This window comes from Apium graveolens, chromosome 2 (genome assembly GCF_009905375.1).
Source record: "Apium graveolens cultivar Ventura chromosome 2, ASM990537v1, whole genome shotgun sequence".
Classification (NCBI taxonomy): domain Eukaryota; kingdom Viridiplantae; phylum Streptophyta; class Magnoliopsida; order Apiales; family Apiaceae; genus Apium; species Apium graveolens.
In genome coordinates this window covers 137,283,557-137,302,473 of record NC_133648.1, presented here as the reverse complement: position 1 = coordinate 137,302,473, position 18,917 = coordinate 137,283,557, and the positions used below count along the sequence as shown (strand labels likewise).

The following is an 18,917-nucleotide window of genomic DNA, read 5'->3' as shown; positions in this document are numbered from 1 at the left end:
AGTTGTCTTCACCATAGGGAAGAATTTAGTGAGAAACTTTTGAGCAAGATCTTCCCAAGTAGAAATCAAACCAGCTAGTAGAGAGTGTAACCAGCTCTTAGCCTTGTCCCTCAGAGAGAATGGGAACAGTCTCAATTTCACCGCATCCTAAGACTCACCATTGAACCTGAAGGTGTCGCGGATCTCTATGAAATCCCTGATGTGCATATTTGGATCTTCCGTTGGAGAACCCACAAACTGGACTAAATTTTGTACCATTTGAATCGTGCTAGACTTGATTTCAAAGGTATTAGTAGCAATGGTTGATCTGAAAATGCTAGACTAAATGTCAATAATCTTTGGTTGAAAATAATCCATCAAAGCTTTCGTATCTACTACTAGTTCTCCCATTGCAATGAAAACTAGAGTACCTGAAACACACGACTAAAGTAAACCTTGTAAGAAAATTATCCGAGTCAGTGAACTTTAACGACCACTGATGACAAGCACATAAACTAAATTTAACACTGAGTCCCCGGTAGCGGCGCCAAAAAATTGTTTGCTGTAATTCAAATGCGAAAATACACGCAAGCATACGCGACCAAAAGTGGCATAAGATATAAATCAAGTTCGTTCCCACAGGGACTGGTTTAGGTTAATTTTAGATTATGCACTTATGCAACAATGTATCGTTATCATTCAATTCTAAGATAATAAGAAATTGAATTTTGATTAACTAAGATTTATACTAAATAACATTAACTGAGAGAATTACGATTGAATTACTTATATGAGAATAAACATGGGATTCTAACTTCATTAAATACTTCATTCAAAGTCTATGTCTTTAACCTTAGCATGTGATGGTGATGAAAACTAATCATATAAAACAAAACTAGTATACGCTAACACTTCATTATACGTATACCCTACTATCAAACATCTATAATTAAGATAGAAGTTTAATAGACACCAATTATGCTTAGTCCCTATATGTCTATAAAGATTGAAAATATATTGGTTTAAGAACAAGTTATATATCGTGATTACATAGGGTGAATAAGTTGGTTAAAATTACCCACGAATTATGCATGTCAATTCATACATAAACCTATTGTTAGGGCGAAAATACACGCTAATATTCACGCAAGTATACGCGTTCGCAAGTAATATAGAATACTTTCTAGTTCGTTCCCATAGAGACTCAGACTATTTATTGTCTAATTAAACTCACGCACCAATGTATGATTACTTCTCAATGTTAAGACACTAACACTTAGAATTGTTGACTAAATATTAACTACAATTAATTACTTAATTATCACTTAATTAACACTTCAAATTAACAATATTAAAACACTCATGAGACCACAACTTCATTATTAGTTCCTCCAATAGTTATTGTTATTACCTTTAGCATATGACAGTGATGATATTAATCAAATAACACGAAACTGATAAAAGCCAACTTTCATTGTACTAATACCATTCTACCAAGCATCCACAATTAAGATAGAAGTTGAATAGGCATCAATTATGTTGAGTTCCTATATGTCTACAGAAATTGACAACACAACGATTTAAACACAAGTTATTCCTTTTGATTACACAGGGCGAATAAAACTGTTAGAGTTACCCACTAATCATGCATATCATACATGAACCTATGCTAGCATGGCAAGTTCTAAATCTCAAGATCCACCGTCGCTTCACAAGAGATTAACACCCTATCTTATATGTTCGTGACACACATAAGACGAATACGTACAACTAATACTAGATATCATACAATTATCACACACTAAAGTATTAAACAATTAACTAAAGAATTCCATAGTAAATCCGTTGCAACCCCATGATCACGATTAGCCCATAATAGCACTGATCGTCATCATGGGTTCATATAAAATCATGATAAACAAACACAAGAAAATAATAACTAAACTAATTATATTAAACCAGAGTATGTCACAAGAGTAAATAGGTTCAAAGTAAGAAAACTAGCATCCAACATTACAACGAAACAAGAATCACAAGAAAATATGCTTCCTCTTCGTTGCTGTGTGCTAAAACGGTCTTCCTCCTTATCTCCTTCGCTCCTTGCTTAATACCACGATCCTACTTCGTGAAAACGTCTCTAAATCTACTTAAATACTAGTCCCATAAAACTCAGATTACATAGAAGTTGGAAGCCAAACAGAAGTTGAAGTCTAAAATAAATTATCAAATTTCCCGACCCTGCGTGGCCGCTCAGCATAGCTGAGCGGGCGCTCAGCTTTTTGCGCGGCCGCTCGGCTTTGCTGAGCGGGCGCTTAGGACCCTACTGGAAAAATCCTGAGTTTGCTCCGTTTCTTCGCCGTAATCTGCCCCTTTCTTTCCTCTCGCAACGGTGAACACATGCCACGGCTTATTCTTGATGATTACTCCTCCGAAATGCAACTAATACCCTGAAATGCATAAACACTAGAAAAACGCATCAAATACACAAAATACTTGATTTCAAGGCACCAATTTAAGCCATTTCAAGATGTTCTACTTGGTATAAAATGCCACTTATCACACCCCCAAACTTAAATCGATGCTTGTCCTCAAGCGTCACAGATTCAAAAACAAATAAAACATGCATGAATGCAATCTATATGAAAATGCAGCGATCCCCCTTACTACGAACAAACCAACCAAATTGCAACATCTCAACAAATGCAGTTAGGCGACTAAAGATCAATAAACTCATGCAAACGAATATACAACCAGAAACGTGGTGTGTGCAGATGCTTAACAGATATGCTTCAGAACTAAACCAATTATTATGACTCAATTATGATCAAGGAAATCACATGATTATACAAAGAATAAAAATTCTAGGCACAAAGCGACATATAACATTACAAGAATTTTGGAGCTTATTACGAAATCATGCTTTTTATTTACGACAACAATGCTTATTTGAACGTGCAATGAGTGAGGTCCACAAAAGACTTATAGAATGTTATCCATGTAACGAGCGTTAGGTTAGCGGATCCCAGACTCTAAAAGCCTTAGGTCACTAGGCACAAAGTCCCCTAAGAACTTAATAACTCGAATACCAAAGAGCCCACTCGTGATCAATTATGCATAAACACCAGAATTTTTTTTTCTTTTTTTTTTTAATTTCTGAGCAAGTGCGTTTCGCTCCATCTTGCTCAACCCTAGACTACTCGCATAACATGCGAGCCGACTACTAGCCATTTGACGCCTAGCCACAACTAGCAACAAATTCCATTTTTACTCCTTTTTTTTTTCTTTTTCATGCCTTTATCACTAAGAACCTATTATCGAATTCTAAGCATAATAAATAGATTAACCTCAAAAACAATCAGATCATAACAACAATCTAGCCCTTAAGCATTCTCTAAGACTTAGTGAAATTACAAGTGCTTTTAGCATGCATATCAACCTACACAACTCAATATCACTTTAATGCTATCACTACACTCGCATCAATATCACAATTCAGTCGATAAATCATCGCAAAAGGGATCATGGTATATGCATGAGCTAAATGACATGATAAACAAATAAAGCTATAAAATAAAAAAAACTATATGGCAAAAATTATGCAACTATATGAACTAAACTATCATGAATATGCAGCTATATGACACACACAAAATATTCCTTAACTACCACCCCCAAACTTAAAATCTTCACTGTCCCCGGTGAAGGTAGTAGAAAGGAACACAGGGTATACCTACTCGGAGTCATCATCATCATCACCCTCAGTGGGTGGAGTATCAGGCGGCGGGTATGCAGAGTCCTCACCAAAAACTGGCCACTGGATATCAGCTCCAAGGCCCTGAAAAGCAGTCCCTAATGCAAGGGTGAGCTCTTGAGCAAACCTAATCTGCGTCTCGTACATGGCATCCATCCGCCGTGAAAGCCTCCTATACTGGGTATCAGCCATCCCAGCACCCTCCTGAGCTCTCGAAGAACCAGCCTCATCACGCCTAGGCCTAGCCATAGTAGCACCTCTTGCTGGACGCCCTCCTGGAAGATGATAACCCAGCCCATGCTCCTCGGGCTCACCACCGGTCCACTCCTGCATCCCATTCAGAGTCCCAGAATCAATCGGAGCGGCCGGCAACTGCAACTGCTCATGAGCCGGCCAGTTCACTCCTACTGCTCGGCAAAGCTTCGTAACCGTGGATGCATAAGGGATGTTCATATGCTTAGCTCCCCTCAAAAACTTCAGAATTCCTTGGTAGATAAACTCACCAAGGTCCACATAGTACTCCTCATTGAGAATTCCCCACAACAACTGTGCTCTCTCAACTGTGACCTCGTGTGCATGCGAAGAAGGCAAAATATTAGCACAAATAAATGCATTCCATGCATGGGCATACCTGTTCATAACGATCACCAGAAAGTGACGATACTCATTAGTGCCGGTCTTGAAGGTCCAAACTGTGCCCGGCCTACAGAGAGTAGCACAAATCAAATCCAAGTCAAAATCCTCAGCAGTCTTCTCATTCCAGTTCTCCTCCTCGGGCTTCCTCTCTCGCTGCCCAATCATACGGCGAATCGCCGCTGGGTGATAATCAACCGTCAGCCCTCGGACCACAGAAAACCCATTCTTTACGGCCTTCGCGTTCGCATAGAACTCGCGGACCACGCTCATCGGCACTGCTTCGGGCGACTCATAAAAAGCTATCCACCCCTTCTCTGCAATCATGGGTAGCAACTCACCATCCCTCCCCGATGGTAAAAACCCTCTCTCCTTCAGAATTGGCTTCCCCAAAAGCCTAGTGTACTCCTCCTCCGCAGCTCTGTCATTCAACCGAGGCCTTGCAGCAGTATCCCTCGATGAATCAGCAGTAGGGACTGTGCTGCTGCTATCAATAGTTTGTGCTCTCTTGGGTGCCATTGAATCTTGAATAAAAGTGTTTAAGAACTGAGTTTTTGTGTTTGGGAGAGAGTTTGAGGTAAAAAGTTTGTGGGAGATATGTAGGATAGGTGTATGTATATATAGGGTGTGGATTAGGTTAAATTAGATTAGGAGTGGGGTTGAGGGATAAAATCATGGGGTAATAGGAAAAGAATTCGTGGGTTTATGGGCTGTGATGGGTTTTTTTAATTTTATTATTTTTTTTGTATTTTTATGAACTGTAAAAAAATTCTGGCAGCCAACCCCTGAGCGGGCGCTCAGGGGGTCACTGGAAAAAAAAAATTTCAGCCCTGTTTTTCTGATTTTTTTATGTTTTTGGATAGGTTATTAACTTCTAAGGGTTCCTGTAACAACAAATCATGGGTTGCCTCCCACACAGCGCTTCTTTTTCGTCATTAGCTTGACGTTGCGTACCTTTCTCAAGTAGTCAATAAAATGGCACTAACCACTTCTCGGTTTGCCATGTCCCCATAGTAGTGCTTCAAACGCTGACCATTAACCTTGAATGCTTGGTCCGGATCATTCTCAAAAATTTCCGCCGCTCCATTTGGAAACACAGTTTTGACAATAAAAGGTCCAGACCACCTTGATTTCAACTTCCCAGGAAAAAGTCGGAGACGAGAGTTGAATAAGAGAACTTGTTGCCCCGGCACGAATAACTTAGGATGTAGCTTCCTATCGTGCCACCTCTTCACCTTTTCCTTGTACATTTTGTTATTCTCGTACGCTTGAAGTCGAAATTCATCAAGTTCATTAAGCTGAAGCATTCTTTTCTTACCAGCTGCATCTAAATCTAGGTTCAACTTTTTCAATGCCCAGTAGGCCTTATGCTCAAGCTCCGCAGGTAAATGACATCCCTTACCGTACACCAACTGAAACGGGGACATACCAAGTGGAGTTTTGTATGCTGTTCTGTAAGTCCAAACAGCTTCATCGAGCTTTAAAGACCAATCCTTCCTTGACGGACAAACAACCTTCTCTAGAATGCGCTTGATCTCTCTGTTAGACACTTCCGCTTGACCATTTGTTTGCGGATGATAGGCAGTAGCAACTCGATGATTCACATTATAACGCTGCATCATAGAAGTGAACTTACGGTTGCAGAAATACGACCCTTCATCACTTATGATTACACGAGGTGTTCCAAACCTTGTGAAAATCTGCTTATGAAGAAAATTCAGCACTGCCTTTGCATCATTTGTCGGTAAAGCCTTGACTTCTACCTATTTTGAGACATAATTGACTGCCAGCAAGTTGTACTGATTATTGCAGGATGAGATAAAAGGCCCCATGAAATCGATTCCCCAAACATCAAAGACCTCGACTTCAAGCATCACATTTAACGGCATCTCATCTTTTCTAGTCAAATTTCCCACTCTTTGGCAACGATCACACCTTAAAACAAACTGATGAGCATCCTTAAACAAAGTAGGCCAGAAAAAACCTGCTTGCAGAATACGAGCTGCCGTCTTCTCACCACCATAGTGTCCACCATAAACTGTGGAGTGGCAGTCTCGTAATATCCCCTCCGTCTCACAGAACGGGATACATCTCCTGATGATCTGGTCAGCTCCCTATCTAAACAAATATGGTTCATCCCACATATTCCACTTCACCTCATGCAGAAACTTCTTCTTTTGAGATGAGGTCAAATTAGGAGGCATTATATTGCTGACAAAATAGTTTACAATATCTGCAAACCATGGCTCTTCCTCCTGAACTACGAACAACTGCTCATCCGGAAAAGATTCATTGATTAATGTCCTATCTTGTGAAGCAGACTCGGGATTCTCCAACCTAGAGAGATGGTCAGCTACTTGATTCTCAGTACCTTTTCGATCCTTGATCTCTAACTCAAATTCCTGAAGTAAGAGCACCCAACGAATGAGTCTCGGCTTCGAATCCTTCTTGGAAACCAAATAGCGAATGGTCGCATGATTAGTGAATACTGTTACTTTAGTCCCAAGCAGATAAGATCAAAATTTCTCGAAACCAAAGACTATAGCCAAGACCTCCTTCTCCGTAGTGGTGTAGTTCATTTGGGCCCCATTTAAGGTCTTACTCGCATAGTAGACCACATGAAAGAGATTATTCTTGCGCTGCCCCAGAACTGCACCTACCGCATAATCACTCGCATCACACATCATCTCAAACGGATCTGTCCAATCTGGTGCTGTAATAACTGGTGCTGTGATCAAACTCTTCTTGAGAGTCTCGAATGCCGCCAAACATTCCTCATCAAATTTGAAAGGCACATCTTTCTCAAGCAAATTGCACAACGGCTTAGATATCTTTGAAAAGTCCTTGATGAATCGTCGATAAAAACCCGCATGACCAAGAAAACTACGGATTCCCTTCACAGAAATAGGTGGTGGAAGATTTTCAATGACTCCCACCTTAGCCTTGTCCACCTCCAGACCCTTGCTAGAGACCTTATGCCCAAGAATAATGCCTTCACGCACCATAAAATGACATTTCTCCCAATTGAGCACCAAATTAGTTTCCACGCACCTTTTGAGTACGGCACGAAGATTATTCAAACATTCATCATACGAATGTCCAAAGACGGAGAAGTCGTCCATGAACACCTCGACATTATTTCCAATCATGTCAGAGAATATAGCCATCATACATCTCTGAAAAGTGGCCGGGGCGTCACATAACCCAAACAAAACTCTGCGAAAAGCAAATGTGCCAAATAGACAAGTGAAGGTAGTCTTTTCTTGATCCTCTGGTGTAATACAAATCTGATTATACCCTGAATAGCCATCCAGAAGACAATAATACTCATGACCAGCCAACCTGTTAAGCATCTGATCAATGAATGGAAGAGGGAAGTGATCCTTCCTCGTGGCTTTGTTCAACTTTCGATAATCCATGCATACTCTCCATCCTGTAACTGTTCGAGTGGGGATGAGCTCATTCTTCTCATTTGCCACCACAGTGATACCTTCTTTTTTAGGTACATATTGTACGGGGCTCACCCAAGAACTGTCAGAAATAGGATAAATGATGCCTGCATCTAGCCATTTCAGAATTTCTTTCTTCACCACCTCCTTCATGATAGGATTAAGTCTGCGCTGTTGTTTAATAGTCGGCTTACTACCTTCTTCTAGCAGAATTTTATGCATACAATATGAAGGGCTGATCCCCTTGATATCTGCTATGGTCCATCCAATAGCCGATTTGAATTCTCTCAAAATCCTTAAGAGCTTGTCTTCCTCACTACCTGAAAGGTTAGATGCAATAATAACAGGTAAAGTAGATGCATGTCCTAAAAAAGCATAGCTCAAGTGCTCAGGTAATGGCTTGAGCTCCAAGGTAGGTGCTTCCTCTATTGATGGTTTGAGCCTTCCTTCAGCATTCTTGAGGTCAGAAGCACCAAGAGATTCAAACGGCATGTCCAGCTTTCGCTTCCAGGGAGAAGCATTCAGATATTGTAATTGCTCATTGCCATCCTCATCATCATTGTCAAAATCCCCCACCAAGGCCTTTTCCAATGCATCAGACATTAGCATGCAATCGAGTTCCGAAGTAACCGCAGAATCAATCACATCCACTTTTAAGCACTCCTCATCTTCTGTAGGGAATTTCATTGCCTTGAATACGTTGAAGGTCACATCCCGATCTTGTACCCGCTCGTAAGTTCACCTTTCTACACATCTATCAAGGTACGGCCAGTAGCCAAGAAAGGTCTTCCCAAGATTATGGGAATCTTCTTATCTTTCTCAAAATCCAGAATAACAAAATCTGCAGGAAAGAAGAGCTTATCCACCTTGACTAGCACATCCTCCACTATGCCCCTTGGGTAAGTAATAAAACGATCAGCCAATTGTAGAGACATGTATGTGGGTTTTGTATCAGGCAAATCCAACTTTTAAAGATCGACAACGGCATCAGATTGATGCTTGCTCCCAAATCACAAAGGCACTTGTTAAAAGTCAACTTGCCAATGGTGCAAGGAATGGTGAAGCTACCTGGATCTTTCAGCTTTGGAGGTAACCTTCATTGACAGCGCTTGAAGCTGCGCTGCAATAGCGGTGGCTGCATCGACTTCCAGAATACCTGCTACCTTCCTAGTCATCATCCTCTGAGTTGGGTTTTGATGCTCATTTGCAGCCATAGTCTCGATAAGATTATAAGCCTCAGTATAGCTTTTAGCCCATAAGGCGCCTCCAGCTCCTGCATCGAGCATGGGCCGAGATTGGGCCCCCAAACCATTATAGAAACCAGTGATCACCATCGAATCGGGCATTCCATGATGTGGACACTTCCTCAACATTTCCTTGTAGCGTTCCCAAGCTTCACACATAGATTCTGTAGGTTGCTGCGCAAACTGAGTAAGAGCACTCCTCATAGCAGCAGTCTTTGCCATCGGATAAAACTTCACCAGAAACTTTTGCGCAAGATCTTGCCAAGTAGTGATGGACCCAGCTGGTTCAGAATGTAACCAGTCCTTAGCTTTGTCCCTCAGTGAGAATGGAAAAAGCCTCAGCTTGATAGCCTCATCAGTCACGCCATTATACTTGAAAGTGCTGCAGATCTCGACGAAATTCCTTATGTGCATGTTGGGGTCTTCAGTCGCAGCTCCTCCAAAAGAAACAGAATTTTGTACCATCTGAATAGTGCCCGGCTTTATTTCAAAGGTGTTAGCTTGAATAGCCGGATGAAGAATGCTTGACTGAATGTCATCAATTTTTGGCCGAGAAAAGTCCATAAGAGCTGGATCAGCCTGAACAATACGATCACCCATGATTACTGGTTCTTTCTGCTCAGTCCCTGAATCCGAATCTTCAAAATCTATCTTCTCCGAAATATCAAGAACTTCGTCTGTCTCCTCAGTTGTATCTAAAGTCCTCTTGCGAGTATGAGAACGAGTTTGCATAAACGCTCGCTAAAGTACCTGAAACACAATCGGAACAATAAGTAACAACTACGTCCTAATCACTGAGTCCTAATGACCAATGATGGTAAGTACATAAACTAAACAAATACGCCGAGTCCCCGGCAGCGGTGCCAAAAACTTCTTAGGGCGAAAACACGCGCTAATATTCACGCAAGTATACGCGTTCGCAAGTAATATATAATTCTTTCTAGTTCGTTCCCACAGAGACTCAGACTAATTATTGTCTAATTAAACTCACGCACCAATGTATGATTACTTCTCAATGTTAAGACACTAACACTTAGAATTGTTGACTAAATATTAACTACAATTAATTACCTAATTATCACTTAATTAACACTTCAAATTAACAATATTAAAACACTCATGAGACCACAACTTCATTACTACTTCCTCCAATAGTTATTGTTATTACGTTTAGCATATGATAGTGATGATATTAATCGAATAACACGAAACTGATAAAAGCCAACTTTCATTGTACTAATACCACTCTACCAAGCATCCACAATTAAGATAGAAGTTGAATAGGCATCAATTATGTTGAGTTCCTATATGTCTACAGAAATTGACAACACAACGATTTAAACACAAGTTATTCCTTTTGATTACACAGGGCGAATAAAACTGTTAGAGTTACCCACTAATCATGCATATCATACATGAACCTATGCTAGCATGGCAAGTTCTAAATCTCAAGATCCACCGTCGCTTCACAAGAGATTAACACCCTATCTTATATGTTCGCGACGCACATAAGACGAATACGCACAATCAATACTAGATATCATACAATCATCACACACTAAAGTATTAAACAATTAACTAAAGAATTCCATAGTAAATCCGTTACAACCCCATGATCACGATTAGCCCATAATAGCACTGATCGTCATCATGGGTTCATATGAAATCATGATAAACAAACACAAGAAAATAATAACTAAACTAATTATATTAAACCAGAGTACGTCACAAGAGTAAATAGGTTCAAAGTAAGAAAACTAGCATCCAACGTTACAACGAAACAAGAATCACAAGAAAATATGCTTCCTCTTCGTTGCTGTGTGCTAAAACGGTCTTCCTCCTTATCTCCTTCGCTCCTTGCTTAATACCACGATCCTACTTTGTGAAAACGTCTCTAAATCTACTTAAATACTAGTCCCATAAAACTCAGATTACATAGAAGTTGGAAGCCAAACAGAAGTAGAAGTCTAAAATAAATTATCAAATTTCTCGACCCTGCGCGGCCGATCAGCATAGCTGAGCGGGCGCTCAGCTTTCTGCGCGGCCGCTCAGCATTGCTGAGCGGGCGCTCAGGACCCTACTGGAAAAATCCTGAATTTGCTCCGTTTCTTCACCGTAATCTGCCCCTTTCTTTCCTCTCGCAACGGTGAACACATGCCAAGGCTTATTCTTGATGATTACTCCTCCGAAATGCAACTAATACCCTGAAATGCATAAACACTAGAAAAACGCATCAAATACACAAAATGATTGATTTCAAGGCACCAATTTAAGCCATTTCAAGATATTCTAAGTGGTATAATGTGCCACTTATCACCTAAGCTAGCATGGCAAGTTATAAACCTCTATATTCATTGTCGCTTTAATAGAGATTAACAAGCAATCTTAGATGTTAGCTACGCATCAAAGACGAATAAGCACAACCAAACTAGGAAATCATAAATCACCACACACTAAAGATTATAAAACAATTAACTTTTGAAATCCATAGATATATCCGTTATAACCCCATGACAATAATTAGTTAATAATCCAACTCATTGTCACCCTGGGTTCCAATAAAAACATGATAATATACAATACAAGAGTACTAGGGTTCAAAGACAAATTGAAAACAATCATCCAACGTATCAACTATATTGAATAATATAAAAGTCTTCTTCTCGGTAGCCGTCTTGTGCTTCTAGGTCTTCTGAATGCTCTCCATTGGCTCCTTGTTGTTAAAAACGTCTTCTTATTGGTTTATATAAGCTCCTAGTGGACCTGGACCCTCAAAATCATCAAATTCAAGTAGAAACAGGATTCTTAACAGGGCGCAGGCGCGTGGATTTCGGGTGCGGGTGCACGGGTTTGATGATTTTGGGGGCGCGGGCGCGCCGGTTCTGGCGCGGGCGCGCCAGCCTTCTGGTGAATTTCTGAAAATTCTTCTTTTGGATATATCTTGAGTTCTGCTCATCAGAATTAGGCGATTCAACTGCCCACGCAAAGATAACGAGAAGAATGGCCTTGACTTAAAAATCTGATCTCTTATCAACATAAAATCCTTGTAAATCTCCTTTCTTCCTCCATCTAATGCCTGCAATACAAAAACATAAAAACACATCAAATATACCAGATATTTGAGTCGAAAACACCAACTGAAGCCTGAAATGAAGCGTTCCAAGTGGATATAAATTTCACTTATCAGTCATTCCAACAAATTATTCTCCTAAGGATCCTTCAGAATAAACTGAACCTCAAAAGGAGAAAGTCTCTCTTGATAGTGGCTTGCAACTGATTCTAATAGAGTCACTTGACAATGTAATGTACAATAACATTATCAACTGTGACACGGCCAAATAGATCTGGGAGAAGATAGAAATTCTATGTGAAGGAACAGAGGAAGTTAGGTCAAACCAAAGAAGGATTTTGGTATCTCAGTATGAGGGTTTTATTGCTAAACCAAAAGAAGGAATTATTGAAGTTTTTGAGAGGTTCAATAAGTTGATAAATGACTTGCAGCTACATGATAAATATTATAAGGCTGAAGAGGTTAACCTAAAGTTCCTGTTAGCTTTTCCTGACCATCTTGAACAAAAAATATCAGTTATTAGAGAAGGAAGAGATCTAAGCAGAATGACTTTGGAAGTTCTATATGGAATCTTGAAAACTTATGAACTTGAGATGCTGCAAAGAAAGTCATTAAAAGCACATCATGGACATGTTGTTGATGGTTCCAATGCTTTGATTATAAATAACAGAGAAGAAAGTGAAGATGAGCAAGACAATCAAGTTCCAGTTATTCAAGCTGTAGAATAAAAGAACAAAGGATCTCAGAAGCAAGTTGTGTTGGAGCTGGAGGAAGATGAATATTACACCCTGGATGAGCTAGATGAAATGGATCAATCCATGGCTTACTTGGCTAGGAAATTTTCCAATATAAGAGTAAAAAAGCCAAGGTTTTTCAAAATTAAGGGACAACCTTCAAACAACAATAATTGGAAATCAAAAGCTCAGTATAGTTCAGCTAACAAAGGTGGCTACAAAACATGATCTGTGGACAGATCAAAGATAAGGTGCTTCAACTATGATGAATTGGGTCACTTTGCTAAAGAATGCAGGAAGCGCAAAAAGGTGAGGAAGGATAAAGCTTACTTAAAACTGGAAGCAAAGTATAAAGCTCTCTTGAAAAAATAGTCTAGAAAAGCCTATATTGCAGAAGGAAAGAGGTTGGATGACACTGATAATGATGATGAGGATGAAAAAGTTGGAAACTATGCACTAATGGCTTTTGAGCATGGAGAAGATCCACTTCAAAATCAGAGGTACCAACTATAACCACTATTGATTTAAATGCTAGTCAATATAGGAAGGCTGTAATAAAGATGAGTGTAGAGATGTTTCATATACAAACTAGCATGGTAGAAGCTACTGAGGAAGTCAGTAGGCTAAGAAAAGCTAATGAGAAGCTTGAGAGTGAGAAACAAAAGATGGATCTGCTAATTGTAGAGCTTGAGTCGGTCAAGCAAGAAAATGAATATCTGAAAAACAAGCTGAAGTGTGTTGCTGAAATTGAAGCTGCATTGAGGGAGAAGCTGGAAAAAAATGAAGTAAAGTTAAAGTCTTTCAGGAATGCATCTGAGTTGGTTGGTCAGTACCATGAGAAAAACAAGCCATGTGCTAATATAGCTATTGGTCTTGATTATGATGCTTTGAATAACAACAAGAAAGATGTAGGTGGTGAAGGAAAAGCAACTAAAAATGAAGATGTCCCAGCTATGCTGAGAAAGGTTGGTTCACCTATGTTCAAAGCTTGTGAAGTAAATTTCAGTGAAGAAGAGTTGACCATAAAGCAAGAAATTGTTGATAAAGACAATGAAAAGAAAAATGCAGAAACAACTCCAACTTCCAAAGTTGAAATTGAAAAGAAGCTTATGATCAACCAGGATTCCAAGACACCTGTCAAGGAAGTTAAAACTGAAGATGTAAGAAAGAAAAAGAAGAATAGAAATGGGAAAATTGAGATAAACAAAAGCAACAACTTTGCATTTGTTGTAGATGCTCCAAGAAAACAATGTCAAAGATGTGGCTCTGTGAATCATCTAACTCACCTTTGTAAAATGAAGCAAGTACAATGAAGCAAATGCAAATGATCCCAACTCATTCTGTGACAAGTTTGATTGCATCCCTTGCAACTTGAAAGTGATGAAGAGTTGTCATAAGCTGAGAGTAGACCTCAAAGAAGTAAATGTTGGGTCTGCATCAAAAAGGGAGAATGCACAATAGTCCATGAACACTATTCTATCTAAATCCACTCATTCTAATTCTGCACATTCTGTAAATAAAAAGAAAGTATCCAACATTGCTTGGGTTGCTAAACACACTTAATCTACATTATGTGCAGGGCGAAAGGAAAAACGTCATATGGATCATAGATAGTGGATGCTCAAGACATATGACAGGTGATATGGCCCTGCTATCATAATTTGAGGAGAAGGTTGACCCATTAGTGACTTTTGGAGACAACAGCAAAGGTTTCACAATGGGATATGGCAAATTGATTTCTGAAAATATTGTCATAGAAGATGTAGCACTAGTAGCTGTTCTTGAAGTGAATTTTCTCAGTGTCAGTCAATTTGCAGACAAAGGATTCAAGATTTCATTTAACAAAAAAGAATGCACTTTTATCAATAAAAAGACTAGTGAAGTTGCTCTGAAAGGAGCAAAGAAAGGAACCTTATCTGTTACAGATTTGGACTCAGCAAATAAGGATGGAATTAGTTGCTTCTACACCAAGGCATCTGTAGAGCAAAGCAAGTTGGGGCATAAGAAACCGTCTCACTTGAATTTCAAGGTAATCAACACTCTAGTAAAAAAGGAGTTAGTAAGAGACATGCCTCATTTGGAGTTTGCTCAGAATGAAGTTTGTGAAGCTTGTCATAAAGGAAAAATGAAGAAATAAAGTCACAATAGTAAAACTATGAATTCTATAAGTGCCCCTTTGTAACTTATTCATATGGGCTTATTTGGACCAGTTAATGTCCTGTCAATTTCTAGAAAGAAGTATGCACTTGTGATGGTGGATGACTACTCAAGATACACATGGGTAGAATTTATGCACTCTAAAGATGAAAATCCACACATCATAATTAACACATCAAGAAGGTTGAAAAGCAGGGTGAAGATCAGAATTATGTAAAAAGATTGAGGAATGATAATGAAACATAATTCAGAAATACAACCTTAACTGAATTCTGCAAAGACAGGAGAATTGTTCAAGAACTCTCAGCAGCCAGGACACCTCAACAAAATGGTGCTGTTGAAAGGAAAAATAGAACACTTGTAGAGGCTTCTAGAATAATGTTGCAAGATGCAAAATTACCAACAAGTTATTGGGAAGAAGCTGTGAACACTGCATGCTATACTCAAAACAAATATCTTATTAACAAGAATCTTGGAAAATCATCTTACTCAATCTTGTCTAAAAGAAAGTGTGACGCCCTCAATCTCGGGGTTAGGAAATGAGGACCCACACACCATTAAACTAACAATAAATAAGTATAAACGCTGATTAACTATTAACAGGATCTAAACGGGATTAAGTTTGAGACAAGACATAACTACTAACCAGTAAGTATTATTACAACCCAAAATATAATATTAAATCTACATAATCGATTATGACTTGGAACTGATAGATAACCCATTGTTTACTTACAAACTTTCCACTACAACGCTTGCTCACACATTTTGTACTACCTGCTTTGGCATCTGGAAGCCTACGACACGGTAGGGGCCACCAGGTACGTTTTTACGAGCAGTGCGCCTAAGTCTGGCCATCCTCTTGCTTAACTGCCATGGTTAGAACAAAGCAAAATATATGAGCACAAAAAGTTCAGCAAGTAGCTATATGATAGTTCTATGATGCAACAATATTAAATATCCAAAATAACTTTTATGGCATTCTACTTTAATTCCCTAGGTGGCAGATTTCTATCTTTGGGTAATCAAAGGTATCGAAAAAGGGTTTCGGGCTTTGAAGGATCAAGGATAATGACAGGGTAAAAGCCGACATTCATCATAAATCAATAGCAGGATCTCAATGGATCTTTCAAGTGGAAAGCAAGAATTTATTCAACTCTGGGAATTGATAATATGGAGTTATGCACTTCGTGCAAAATCTCATGCTTTAGCTCCACAATATTAGGTATCGAATTACGTGAGTTAACACGATAGATTCCTTTTTCATCCTTTTGAGCTCTAACTTCCTCTCTTGTCAACTTATCTTTCTCATGGTGCATTACTTGTTCTTGACAACATCAAATCTTTTACAAAATTTCTGGTTGAAATGACATTGCATACATGGCTCATCTTCCTAAATCTGGAATCTGCACTTCTATTTCCAACTTCTCAAAATCCCTGATCAATTCCTTTGATGAAGTTAACATATTCAATCTTTCTTTACGGCTTAATGCATCTGCTACCACATTCACTTTTCCGGAATGATAACTTATCATACAGTCATAATCTTTGATCAGTTCTAACCATCTTCTTTGTCTCATATTCAAATCCTTCTGTGTAAAAATATATGTTAGGAATATGTGTATTAGTTTGATGATAAGTTAAACAAAATACTTAAGTAGAAATCTAGTGTTTGTAGCCTCAACGGATAAGACCATTCTGGCTATCCGTTGATGGAGTAGCTTTACTTAGAAATAAGTTTAGTATTGTAGCACATTTCAGTTTCTATATTTAAGTTATAATTCTTAGATGTTGTGGGAAATTATAAGTCATGTTGACTGCTAGTGGATATGCAAATAGGAGGGCTAATTATAAATATTTCATGCCTTGTAATTTTGTATAAATGAAGTAGTATCAACTGATAAATTAAAGGCCTTCAACAGATGAGAAATAAAGCTTCAACGGATGTCTCTAAAGCTTCAACGGATAACATCCATCAACGGATGAGTGCATCAACGGTAAAGCTTCAACTGCTAATACATCAATGGATAAAGCTTCAACTGATAAAGCATCAACGGATAAAGCCATCAACGGATGAAAACTTCAACGGATGCTCAGTTTAATAGCAGTTGACAGTGACAATTCATAAGCTGACAGAGGCACATGGGTTGACAGAGACAATTAGAATGTGGTAGCCTCTTGGAGGAATCAAGAAAATGCAGTATTTCCATTCTGGTGCAAACAAGGAAGTATTCAAAGATTCATAGATTATCCTAGATTGCATTGGATAGAGAAATGAAGAAGAAACATGTGAAGAACCTTTTTAATTGTATTTGTACTTTTGTCTTCACTTGTAAACTTGGTGATATATAAACCAAGTTGTAGCTAGTAATTAGATGGTGAATTTTTCCAGAGCTGTTTAGAAAAATCCAGAGAGAAAATCATCTAGTTTGTACTAGGACGCAGCTGTGATTAATTCTTTGAATCACAGATTTTCTGAAATACACATCTCTGGTGGAACAACAAATCCACCAGAAAAGTTTTTGAAGCCTTTGTGTTCTTTACATCGGTGTCTTGAATATATATCTGTCTGCACCTGCTTACAGCAATTCACACATAACTGTTCATCAAAACACTTACCCTTTGAAACTGCTCAAAACTTGAAAAAGTTTTGAGATTTACATTCAACCCCCTTCTGTAAATCTCATTGTTAGTTCCTTGGGAATAACAATTGGTATCAGAGCAAGCTCTTAACATACAAAGAGTTTAAAGATCTATTCCACTAACATCATGAGTAAGAAGGATATTGGTGTAAAGATTCCAATCCTGGAAAGAGATAATTATCATCACTGGAAAGTGAAGATGCGTCTACATCTTCTATCTCAAGATGAAAGCTACATCAACTGCATTGAAAATGGTCCTCACATCCCTCACAAAGTGGCCACAGCTGCAACTGCCACAGTTGCTGTTGGACAATCTATTCCCAAGCCAAAAGCAGAATGGACTAATGAAGATATTGAAGAGGTTCACAAGGACAAGAAAGCCATGGACATTCTGTTTAATGGCCTAGATCAAGATATGTTTGATAATGTCATTAACAGCCAAACTGCTAAGGAAATTTGGGATACTGTGCAACTTATCTGTGAAGGTACTGAACAAGTTAGAGAAAACAAAATGCAGCTTCTCATTCAACAGTATGTATACTTTCATTTTGAAGAAGGAGAATCACTGAATGATACCTTCAATAGATTTCAGAAACTGTTGGATGGATTGAAGCTGTATGGCAGAGTGTACCAAGTCAAGGATTCCAACTTAAAATTTCTGAGGTCTCTACCAAAGGAATGGAAACCTATGACTGTTTCAATAAGGAATTCTCAAGATTATAAGGACTTCACACTTGAAAGATTATATGGAATTTTGAAGACCTATGAACTTGAGATGGAGCAAGATGAGTTGTTTGAAAAGGGAAAGAGAAAAGGTGGATCAGTTGCACTTGTAGCCAACAATGAGAAGACTGAAGCCAGGAATGAAGAAAAGACAATGCCAAGTCTCAAAATTTGCACAAGCAAATCAGAATCAAGCAAGGGAAAGGAGCAAGTAGCTGAGGTTGAAGACAACTCTAGTCAAGATGACTCTGATGATGTTGATGAACATCTGGCTTTTCTGTCCAGGAGGTTTGCAAAGATGAAATTCAAGAAATATTCTAGATTCACTAAGCCAAACAAGAACATGGTGGACAAATCTAAGTTCAAATGTTATAGCTGTGGCATAGTGGGCACTTTGCAAATCAGTGTAAAAAGCCAACTTCTGATAAGAAGAAATTTGAGCAAGTGGATTACAAAAAGAAATATTTTGATTTGCTCAAACAAAAGGAAAGGGCTTTTCTGACTCAGGAAAATGACTGGGCAGCTGATGGAGCCA

At 38.8% G+C, this 18,917-nt stretch overlaps 1 non-coding gene across 1 annotated transcript; it reads left to right on the top strand.

Moving 5' to 3' along the window:
• The first annotated feature begins 9,156 nt into the window (after positions 1-9,156).
• LOC141709290 (small nucleolar RNA R71) lies at positions 9,157-9,263 on the top strand. Its single transcript, XR_012569876.1, has one exon. It is a non-coding gene; the product is annotated as a small nucleolar RNA R71 (small nucleolar RNA).
• Positions 9,264-18,917: the final 9,654 nt, after the last annotated feature.